General features: G+C 47.2%; 1 pseudogene; it reads left to right on the top strand.

The window, feature by feature from the left end:
- Positions 1-11,531: 11,531 nt before the first annotated feature.
- LOC141203905 (uncharacterized) overlaps positions 11,532-12,610 on the top strand; it is a 141,697-nt pseudogene continuing 140,618 nt past the window's right edge.

Here is a 12,610-nt window from a genome sequence, read left to right as displayed (position 1 = left end):
CGGAGCCGCGCGTGTACAAGGTGTACGGAGCAGAGCCGTGTGTGTACGAGGCGTACAGAGCAGAGCCGCGCGTGTACGAGGCGAGCGGAGAGGAGCTGCGCGTGTGCGAGGCGTACGGAGCAGAGCCGCGCGTGTATGAGGCGTACGGAGCGGAGCCGCGCGTGTATGAGGCGTACGGAGCGGAGCCGCGCGTGTACAAGGCGTACGGAGCAGAGCCGCGCGTGTACGAGGCGTACGGAGCAGAGCCGCGCGTGTGCGAGGCGTACGGAGCAGAGCCGCGCGTGTACGAGGCGTACGGAGCAGAGCCGCGCGTGTGCGAGGCGTACGGAGCAGAGCCGCGCGTGTATGAGGCGTACGGAGCGGAGCCGCGCGTGTACGAGGCGTACGGAGCGGAGCCGCGCGTGTACGAGGCGTACGGAGCGGAGCCGCGCGTGTACGAGGCGTACGGAGCGGAGCCGCGCGTGTACGAGGCGTACGGAGCGGAGCCGCGCGTGTACGAGGCGTACGGAGCGGAGCCGTGCGTGTACGAGGCGTACGGAGCGGAGCCGTGCGTGTACGAGGCGTACGAAGCGGAGCCGCGCGTGTACGAGGTGTACATCTTCTCGCTCGACCTTCCTGTCCCAATTAATAGGGGACCGCAGAACACCACTATTGAACAGTGTGAAAAGGTTATTGGTTGGATAGCGGATAATGCTTCCAGTCACTTAGCCATCACCACCACCACCCTGTCTTCCACACGGTGAAGTCTCAGTAGCCGTGAGTCTGGACCGCATATTCATCACCCTGATCCTCCTTCCTCCCACCATGTCGAGTGCACAGAGACAACTGATCCCACACTTGGACACTCCGAAGAGCTGTTCACTTTTCCATTTATAGACTCAGGCCTCTCGCCTGGGCCACTTGAAGCAGGGCAAGAGGAGATCGCGTGTAGCGATGCCCAAATATTTGATCAGCCACGGTGGGAAAGTGTCACAAGAGGTGGACGATGATGAGACAATTGCCAGAAAGTCAGGAGGACCAGGGTCCGGAAGTGGAAGATGAGGTGGTGGATGATATAGTAACTGACCCAACCTGGCAGGAGGACATGCAGAGCGAGGACAGCAACACACAGGGAGAGGGAAGCAGAGCACTCCAACAGACAGGAAGAAGCAGTGTGGTGGCCGCAGACAGAAGGCGGGCAACCGTTCCCCGTAACACCAACATGACAGACGTTGACAGTACAACTGTTAGGTTTTCCCGAGTCTGGTTGTTTTTTAAAGACTCTGCCGATAACCCAAAAAGGCCATTTGCACCACCTGCCAGGCCAGCATCAGCAGGGGAAGCAAAACTACCAGCCTGACCACCACCAGCATGATCAGGCACATGGCAGCAAAGCACCCAACTTTGTGGGCCAAACTCCAGGGTCCAGGAACAGTGTCTGCGGGTGACACCACTGCTTCTTCCGCTGTTGTGCGTGCAAGCCAATCCCCTGTCCGTAGTGCATGCGAAGATTCCTCCTGCCCTGCACATATCGTTGCACACTCTCAACTCTCACCATCAGCAAGCAAGTCCTTGTCCCAGTGCAGCGTTCATTTGTCCATACCCCTGTCCTTGGAATGCAAGCGCAAAAGGCAGCCAACGCCCCACAGGCCACACTACTAAATTCCCACATTCCGCGACTGCTTGCTCTTGAAATGTTGCATTTTAGGCTCGTGGAGACCAAGCTTTCCGCAACCTGATGGCTGCAGCCGTCCCTCGGTACTCGGTCCCCAGCCGCCACTATTTCTCCCGGTGTGCCGTTCCGCATTACACAAGCACGTGTCCCTCAACATTAGCCGTGCCCTCAACAATGCAGTTACAGGGAAAGTCCACCTAACCATGGACACGTGGACAAGTGCTTGTGGGTTGGGACGGTACATCTCGCTGACGGCACACTGGGTTAACATACTGGAAGCCTTGACCCAGTCGGACCTTGGGACGGAACACATCCTCCCGATGCCAAGGATTGAGGGCCCTAGGTCAATCAGGGTTGCCCCCAAAGTCTACAGCTCCAGCACCTCACCGTCCTCAGCCTCTTCCTCCTCTGCAGCCTCCATCTCCGAAATAACCACATCAGTCACAAGCTGGAAGCACTGCAGCACTGCCTTGGCCAAGCAGCAACAGGCTGTGCTGAAGCTAATATGCTTAATTGACAAACCGCACAATGCTGAAGAGCTGTGGACAGCTCTGATAGAGCAGGCAGATCTGTGGCTGACATCGCTGAACCTACAGCCAGGCATGGTCGTGTGTTACAATGGCCGGAACCTGATGGCGGATCTGAGGCGAGGCGAACTCACACATGTACCATGCCTGGCCCATGAGCTTAACCTCGTGGTTCAGCTGTTTCTCAAAAGCTACCTGGAGCTGCCGGATCTGCTTGTCAAAGTACACTGTCTGTGTGCCCATTTTAGAAAGTCACCTACAGCTTCCGCCGCCCTTGCCATGCTTCAGCAGCGTTTTCAGCTTCCGGCTCACCGACTGGTGTGTGATGTCCCCACACGTTGGAACACTACACTACTGATGTTGGGAAGGATTTGTGAGCAGAAGAGGGCAGTTGTTGACTACCAGCATCAACAAGGCTGTCGGTATTCAGATCAGACTCCACACATAAGACCTCAGGAGTGGACATGGATGTCAGACATCTGTACCATCTTCCAAAACTTTGAGGACTCCACCAAGATGGTGAGCGACAATGACGCTATCATTTGCATCACCATCCCACTTCTCTGTCTTCTGAAACGCTCTCTGCAATCAAAGAGGATGCATTGCAGGTGGAGTATGATGAGATGGACCAAGGAACCATACAGGGTGATTACAAAGTCCAGCCTCATTTCGTGCCAATGTGGATTAGGTGACAATGAGGAGGAGGAGGAGGAAGAACAGGAGCTAGTTTCATGCACTATAGATGGTACTACCTGCACAACTGGCATACCATCTGTTCAGCGTGGATGGCCACAGGACAGAGAGGAGGATTAGGAGGAGAGCATGGTCAGTCATCCTCTTGGTGAGGACACGGAAGTCTTGCCTGTTAGCAGTCTGGCACGCATGGCTGAGTTTAGGTTACGCTGGCATGCTGCCTTTCCCATGACCCTCGCGTTCTCAAAATTTTGGGTGACAGTCATTACTGGTTAGTGACACTTCTAGAACCACGCTACAAGAAGAACTTTATATCTCTTATTCCTGAGGCGGGCTGGTCTAAAAAAATGGGGCAATAACAGAAGGCCCTTGTTGCGGAAGTATTAAAAAAATTCCCATCAGAAAACGCTGGCGGTAGAGGTCACAGTTCGCTGGACAACCAAGGAGTTGAGAGAGAGACGAAAAGAGACAAAACTTCAATCCAGAAGAGACAGGGGAACACTGTCAAAGTTCTGGAAGAATTTTCTCAGCCCCTCCCATCGCACAGTCCCTGAGGCGCAGGGTACTCTCACAAGGAGTGCAAAGTTTGGGAAGATGCTGAGGGAGTACCTTGCCAACCGTATCAACGTCCTCTGTGATTCCTCTGTGACTTATAATTATTGGGTATCCAAGCTGGATACGTGGAATGAACTGGCTCTCTATGCCTTGGAGGTCCTGGCCAGCCCTGCCGCTAGCGTTTTATCAGAGCGGGTTTTTAGTGCCGCTGGTGGAATTATAACTGATACGCACATCTGCCTGTCAACTGAAAATGCTGACTGGCTGACTCTTATAAAATGAACAAGGGCTGGATTGGGCCAGACTTCTCAACACCACTGAATGATAGCAGCGAAACATAAACTCAAATCCAGTGTCTTTTTTTGGGAGGTGTATTCCCATGCACCTCTTCACACCCACACATAGGTATACGCTTCCTGATTTTGGCTATTTGCTCTTGTCCTCCTCCTTCTCCTCATCCTCTGCCACCATATCACCAGGGTGACCGTGGTCCGTGATGCAACACCCACATAATTTTTTTAAAGGGTGTTTATGATGCCCGTAAAAAATTTTTTATACAGTTTGTTCATGTAAATGTTTGTCAGCCCATACACTTAGCGCATGGACATTACAAGTATAGGAGACCCGCTCCTTTCTAATGGGAATATTTTTTTATGAAGCCTCCTAAGTCTCTTCCAAGGGACATTGGAGTGCCTCCCAATTTTTGGCAGCCTTTGAATTCACTGCATAGGCCAACATTATGGGAGACCCTCTCCTTTCTAATGGGAATTTGTCGTTGCTGTGGCCCTGCTCTATGTGTCTTTAAATTCTTAGTGGGGTTTTTCCTAAATTTGGTCAGCCGTTGGACTCACTGCATACCCTATAACTGTATAGCAGACTCTCTCCTTTCTAATGGGAATTTGTCGTTACTGTAGCCCTGCTCTATATGTCTTTAAATTCTTAGTGGGGTTTTTCCTAAATTTGGTCAGCCATTGGACTCACTGCATACCCTATAACTGTATAGCAGACTCTCTCCGTTCTAATGGATATTTGTAGTTACTGTGGCCCTCCTCTATGTGTCTTTAAATTGTTAGTGGGGTTTTTCCTAAATTTTGTCAGCCATTGGACTCACTGCATACCCTATAACTGTATAGCAGACCCTCTCCTTTCTAATGGGAACATGTCGTACTCGTTACTGTGGCCCTGCTCTATGTGTCTTTAAATTGTTAGCGGTGTTTTTCCTAAATTATGGCAGCCCTTGCAGTCACAGCATGGGCATTACCACTATAGGAGACCCGCTCCTTTATAATGGGAACATTTTTTTTACTGAGACCCTCCTATGTCTCTTCAAAGAGGTATTGGGTTGCGTCCGAAATTTTGGCAGCCCTTGCAGTCACTGCATACGCAATAACAGTATAGGAGACCCACTCGTTAATAATGGGAACAACAAAGCATAGCCAGCTGATGGCTCTCTAACAATAGTAAGGGCCGTCTGATGGCCCTATAAAAATAGGCTTTGTGACTTTCAGAGTCCCTCCATCATAAATTAAACAGGATGTGTCTGATGATGTGTCACACATCACATTACCAGATAAGGTTGTAAAATGTTAAAATGACATTTCCCGGTGAATGCATTTGTCTTAAAAAATAACGTAAAAAACCCAAAAAACGATAGGATCTTTCTTTAGTATAAAAAACAGAGTCGCCAATGTAACCTCAATGTAATAATATTGTTCAGCTCCTGCACCTCCTCCTCCATCTCTGAAATGACCACATCAGTCACAAGCTGACAGCACTGCAGCACTGCCTTGGCCAAGCGGCAACAAGCTTTGCTGAAGATAACATGCTTAATGCTTAGGTGACAAACCACCCAGCGCTGCAGAGTTGTTGAAAGCTGTAACACAGCAGCCTGATCCGTGGCTCTCACCGCTGAACATACAGCCAGGCATGGTCGTGTGTGACAATGGGCGGAACCTAGTGATGGAGAAATGACAGCCGGAGGAGATACGGTTTCCCTCTATGCCAGTCCTTTCACCGAGCTAAAGAATATGGCTGTGGTGCAAAACAACTCCCACTGAGAAGCTGTTTCGGATTGAAAAACATTGTGCCCACCAGAGGATTTGATTCTGAGGGCTCACCTTTGTCCTCCGCTCAAGAGCCCCATAGCAGCTGCAAAGTTAGCGCTATCATAAACTCTCCTGAGGTAGAAGCCAAGGCACACCAGAGGATTCTCTGGTGGGACCGTCCAACCCTGCCAAGAAGCAGTCCTGGCTTAAGAAAGTGTGTAGGAAGGTTCACGGACACTCTATGGCTGCTTTTTTACTGAGGTAGAAACCCACGCAAACACAGGGAGAACATACAAAGTCCTTGCAGATGTTGTCCTTGCTGGGATTTTAACCCAGGATGCCAGCACTGCAAGGCTTCAGTGCTAACCACTGATCCAATGTGCTGCCGTTCACCCTCTAATATTTGACAGGCTGGAGAAACTTGCACCTACTGCCACTATATCTTCAGCTCCTTTGTGAGAAAATGTATTTGGGCAGCCACTCAGTCTACCAAATAAAATTCCTGAGAAGGAAATTGGGGATGGCTTCACTACTGGTACTGGAGGCAGTGCTAATACCATGGCGTCATACCATAGTTTACTGGAAATATTCCAGGCTGGTAGGAGGCAAGCAAATTCCAAAGTACCAGCAGTAATGTTCAGGGACCTGCGCTTGTAGAAGACGGAGACAACACAGGGAGAAATAGTGATGGCTGGGGACTGTGTATGGACACGAGGCATGAGGTTGTGAAAAGCTTCCGCCTCCACAAGCCTAAAAGGCCATATTTCAAGTGCAAGCAGCTGCCCAGAAATCTGGCAGTTTAGTATTGCGGCCTGTGGGTAAGTGGGTGGGTGGCTGGCTGCATACTTGGGCTTGCATTCCAAGTAACAGAAAACCATGCAGATGGTGGCCTCTATCATCATCAGAGCCTCACCTCGGCACTATGAACTCTCCTGAAAGTGAAGCCAGGGCCCACCGGAGGAGTCTCCGGTTTTCTGGTGGGCCCGTCCAACCCTGCAGACAAGCATCCCTGGCTAAGAACAGTGTGGGGGATGGTTCCCGGACACTCTATGGCGGCTTTATAGAGTTTATGTAATTTAGCCGGGGTGAAATATGATCTCATTATTGTTTTGAGGTTGGTTTCATGTATATTTGCGTTTATATTATGTGTATAAGTAAATTTTAAAGCTTTTTTCCAGTTGTCTAGAGAGAATTAGGATCCAAAGTCGTTTTCCCAACTTATAGTATAATTATGTTTACAAAAGACGATATCTTCAATATATTGTAGAGATATCTACTATTCCATATTGTTTTAATAGCAGGGTTCTTGATCAAATTTAATATTATATGGTGAAGTCGTATAGGAAAGTTAAGATTGTTTCTTAGATATTTTCGTAGTTCTATATATGAATAAAATTCTATATCTGGGATATTAAACTCTTTTTTTAAGTTGTTGAAAAGTATAAAGGAGTCTAAATTATTATTTCCTAATACGTTGCCTAAGTTAGTGAAGCCTATCCTTTCCTATAGCTTGAAGTCGAAGTTTGGAATAGCCACATTTATAAAAGAAATGGGGATTATATCAAGTGGTAATACTGAGGATTTTTGGCAGGAAGCATTGTGCAGAAATTTCCAGGCTAGAATCGAAGATTTTGTTATTGGATCTAGTGGATTTGGCAAAGAAAAGTCTAAAAGATGTGATAGGATAGTTGACTTAAAATGAATCCCGTTATTAAATGATCTTTCTAGTTCTGTCCAAATTAAGGTTATGTTGGGATTCTAAAAGACAATTTCTACTTTGAAGGACCAGTTTAGTAAGATGGTAAGCCAGTATATTAGGAACACTCATTCCTCTTTAAGTTTATGCTTCCATGAGGTCTTTTTTGCAATCCTACGATCTTTACCACCATATGAAAGACATGAGCTGCTTTTGAAGCTTATTCATCCAAGTATCTGGAATAAACAATGGAGTAGAAAGAAAAATATTATCAGTTTACCAAGTCAAGAAGAATCAATTATTTCTATGTAGGAAATACTATTGTGGAGATCTTTATACAAGGAATTTAGGTTCACCTCTAAGATGTGGCAGAAAGGTTTTGTAAGATTAATACCAAGGTATGAGATTTTATTGGATTCCCAAGAATAAAGGGTTTCTCTTTTAATAATAATTTTAGTTCTGGTTCAATAAAAACCCCGAACATTTTAGATTTTACTGATTAATTTTATAGAATTTTGGAAAAATAATTTAATATTTTAGTTAATTCCCTTAATAAAATCAGGGCGTCGTTAGGGATAATATTATATCGTCTGTGGATAGGCCTAGTTTGTATTGTCTGGCATTAGTAGATTTTACCTTTAATTAAATTGTTTTATCTAATGGTTTCCGCTAAAAGCTCAATTATAAGTGTAAAAAGAATAGGAGAAAGAGGGCATCCCTGTCTTGTGCCATTAGAAATATGGAAATAATATGATGGTATATTGTTAACTACAACTTTTGCTGAAGGATTACAGTAAAGAGCAAGAATAGCTTGTAAAATAGGGCCTTTAAAACCCAATTTGTCTAATGTGGCGAAAGCATAATCCCAATCAATGCGATCAAATGCTTTTTCTGCATCTAATGATAATATTATCGCTTGGGTATGTTTGTCTTCAATATGTGATAGTAAATTAATAATTCTTCTGGTGCCATCAGTTGTTTGTCTATTTTAATAAATCCGATTTGATCCTTATGAATTAGATTAGGAAGAATTTCGGAAAATCTATTTGCAAAATTTTTGGCGTAAATCTTAATATTCGTGTTTAGAAGTGATATTGGTCTGTAATTTGATATGAGAGATGGGTCAGTTTGTTGTTTGGGGATAACCGTTATTGAGGCTTGTAAATTTTCAGTGGGGAAGTCTCCATTTTTCATTGCTTGGTTTAACATATCATTTAAAGGGTTAGATAATACATGTTTGAAATTGGGATAATACTTATTTGGGAAAGGTCCTGGGGCTTTACCTTATTTTAAATTATTTATAGTGGATTCCACGTCCAAAACTGAAAAGGGTGCACTCAAATTGTGACGTTCTTCTTTGGTTATGGTTAGAAGCTGGATAGCTGACAAAAAATTGTATATCTCTTTTTCTTTGAGTTGAGGAGTATCTATATAGTCTTTGAGGTTATAGAGAGAGCAATAATAAGAAGCAAAGGCTTCTGAGATTTCCATGGGGTGGGAAATTGTAGTATTGGAGTGGTTTATGTTAGTTATTTTTGTTGTTTATTGGCCATTAAACGGGACATTTTATTATATTCATAATAATGTTTTACTAAGCAGACTGAAATAGTTTGTCGTATTTTTCTAACAGTAACAATTTTAATTCTGATCTGCGTTTTAAGATTTTCAATTGGGTCGTATTTGAGACTGTTGGATTTTATTTTCAATATCAATTTGGTTCAGGATGTCTTGTGCTTTTGTTTTAACCTGTTCATTATATTGTGAATTGATCTGGATCAATATCCCCCTAATCACGGCTTTGTTCGCATTTTAGATAATAGTTGGTGAAATATTTTGTGATGAATTTTCATTAAAGTAATTTTTTATGGATGTTTCAATTTTATCTTTAAATAGAGGATGAGTCCGTAGAAATGAATTATATCTCCATGTTTTGCGGTAGAGAAGGTAACAAATACGGAATATGGTCAGACCATGTAATAGTATCAATATTTACTGTATTAAATTTAAGTAGGGAGTTAATGTTAGTACCAAATCAATTCTTGGATATGCTTGGTGTGGATATGAAGAATAGGTTTACTTTCTTGAGGTAGAGTTGAGGCACGTAAAAGTGTCATATAAATTTTCTTGATTGATCCAACTGTTCAAGGTGAATATCTCGTGTTTAGATGTTGATGTAGTGTCTAAGGACTTATCCGGAATAATATCGAAGTCTCCTAGTATAACAAGATCACCTTTTTGAGTTTTTGTAACTTTTTTCATCATTTTATTTAAAAAGGAGATTTGAACCCTATTTGGGGCATATATATTGACAATGGTGCATTACAAAAAAAGAGTCCCCAATCCATAATGCTGGGGTAAGATTATCTCCACAGAGACCCCTGTACAGGAATATTAGGTCTCCAGCGACATCTATTATACAGAGAATAGCGCTGTCTCCATAGCTCTGTACACAAGGACATAGAGATCAGACCAGCTCCTCATATTCAGCTTCTATTCTACTCAAACCCTGTTTATAAGAACAAGATCAGAGTCTCATTATACCGAGCAGAGAAGCTCCAGGGACAAAGACCCCGTCTGCTCCTAACATGCTGGGGGTCCGGAGTATCCAGCCACGGGGCCCCGATTCTCTCATTTGTGGCCCCAGCGTTTCTTGTAGAATAAATCCCTTTCTCATCCAGTCCTGTAGTAACGACTTTATCCGGTTTTGTAGGAGGGTTCGTCTGACTCCATCTTATGTCATCAATATCTGTGCGAGAAACAAGAAACCTCCGAGCGCAGATTTACCGAGTGTCCAGAGTCAGTTCTTCTACAGTCTGATAAAGAGCCGAACCTGAGGAGTATACAGCTGTATATAGCGTACACACACGGCTCCATACACACACGGCTCTGCTCCGTACACCTCATACACACACGGCACTGCTCCGTACACCTCATACACACACGGCTCCGCTCCATACACTCTGATAAAGAGCCGAACCTGGGGAGTATACAGCTGTATATAGCGTACACACACGGCTCCATACACACACAGCTCTGCTCCGTACACCTCATACACACACACGGCACTGCTCCGTACACCTCGTACACATGCGGCTCCGATCCATACACTCTGATAAAGACCCGAGGTGTCTCCGACCGAATCTGGGAGTATACAGCTGTATATAGCGCACACACACGGCTCCGCTCCGTACGCCTCGTACACGCGCGGCTCCGCTCCGTACGCCTCATACACGCGCGGCTCCCCTCCGTACACCTCGTACACGCGCGGCTCCCTTCCGTACACCTCGTACACACGCGGCTCTCCTCCGTACACCTCGTACACGTGCGGCTCCGCTCCGTACGCCTCGTACACGCGCGGCTCCGCTCCGTACGCCTCGTACACGCGCGGCTCCGCTCCGTACGCCTCGTACATGCGCGGCTCCGCTCCGTACGCCTCGTACACGCGCGGCTCCGCTCCGTACGCCTCGTACACGCGCGGCTCCGCTCCGTACGCCTCGTACACGTGCGGCTCAGCTCCGTACGCCTCGTACACGCGCGGCTCAGCTCCGTACGCCTCGTACACGCGCGGCTCTGCTCCGTACGCCTCGTACACGCGCGGCTCTGCTCCGTACGCCTCGTACACGCGCGGCTCTGCTCCGTACGCCTCGTACACGCGCGGCTCTGCTCCGTACGCCTCGTACACGCGCGGCTCTGCTCCGTACGCCTCGTACACGCGCGGCTCTGCTCCGTACGCCTCGTACACGCGGCTCTGCTCCGTACGCCTCGTACACACACGGCTCTGCTCCGTACAACTCGTACACACGCGGCTCTGCTCCGGACACCTCGTACACGCGCGGCTCCGCTCCGTACACCTCGTACACGCGCGGCTCCGCTCCGTACACCTCGTACACGCGCGGCTCCGCTCCGTACACCTCGTACACGCGCGGCTCCGCTCCGTACACGCGTGGCTCTGCTCCGTACACCTCGTAAACGCGCGGCTCCGCTCCGTACACCTCGTACACGCGCGGCACTGCTCCGTACACCTCGTACACACGCGGCACTGCTCCGTACACCTCGTACACGCGCGGCTCTGGTCCGTACAACTCGTACACCCGGCTCCGCTCCGTACACCTCGTACACACACGGCTCCGCTCCGTACACCTCGTACACGTGCGGCTCTGCTCCGTACGCCTCGTACACGCGCGGCTCTGCTCCGTACACCTCGTACACGCGCGGCTCTGCTACATCCACACTGTAAACCCCTCCTGACCCCACACATAAACTTCAGCTCATCCAGCACCATGACAACCAGCACAGCAGAGTCCTGCATCCACTGAGGCCCCTGATCATGTGACCCCTGACTCCTCCCCTCCTGTGACCTCATCACAGCTCCTGTGCGCACACAACAGCCATATATGTGGTGGCGGCTCTGCAGGTGGAGGTATGTGGAGACCCCATTACTGGGCGCAGGGGGCATTAACCCCTTCAGCACGGAGGCTCTTTGGGGGTCTTGTGTTGCCCCTTTATAAGAATCATAAGGTTTCTGTTCTGTTTCCTGTAATAGATACACTATGGTGACAGGAAGGGAGGAAACATTGTTGTCATAGTACAGGGCCCCTTTACTGGCCCCACAGTGTAATGTTCCCATAGTACCGCCATCCCCCCACACAGTACAATCAGAGGCATAACTAGGGTCTGATGGGACCCATTGCGAGATTTCGACCACCCCCCATCCTGATATATACAGTGGGTACGGAAAGTATTCAGACCCCTGTAAATTTTTCTCTCTTTGTTTCATTGCAGCCATTTGGTAAATCCTAAAAAGTTCATTTTTTTTCCCATTAAAGTACACTCTGCACCCCATCTTCACTGAAAAAAAACAGAAATGTAGAAATTTCTGCAAATTTATTGAAAAAGGAAAACTGAAATATCACATGGTCATAAGTATTCAGACCCTTTGCTCATATTTAAGTCACATACTGTCCATTTCCTTGTAATCCTCCTTGAGATGGTTCTACTCCTTCATTGCAGTCCAGCTGTGTTTAATTAAACTGATAGGACTTGATTTGGAAAGGCACACACCTGTCTATATAAGACCTCACAGTGCATGTCAGTCCAAATGAGAATCAGTAGCTCAATGGAACTGCCCAAGGAGCTCAGAGACAGAATTGTGGCAAGGCACAGATCTGGACAAGGTTACAAAAGAATTTCTGCAGTACTCAAGGTTCCTAAGAGCACAGTGGCCTCCATAATCCTTAAATGGAAGAAGTTTGGGACCACCAGAAGTTTAACTAGTCCTGGTCGTCCAGCCAAACTGAGCAATCGTGGGAGAAGAGCCTTGGTGAGAGAAGTAAAGAAGAACCCCAAGATCACTGTGGCTGAGCTCCAGAGATGCAGTAGGGAGATAGTTGACTTTGTGGAACTTTCTCCTATCATTGCAGCCCTCCACCAGTCGGGCCTT

Source organism: Phyllobates terribilis, unplaced genomic scaffold (assembly GCF_046119375.1).
Source record: "Phyllobates terribilis strain yellow unplaced genomic scaffold, ASM4611937v1 Scaffold_130__1_contigs__length_5004896, whole genome shotgun sequence".
NCBI lineage: Eukaryota > Metazoa > Chordata > Amphibia > Anura > Dendrobatidae > Phyllobates > Phyllobates terribilis.
Note: the sequence above shows the minus strand (reverse complement) of the source record. Positions and strands in the feature narration are given on the sequence as shown.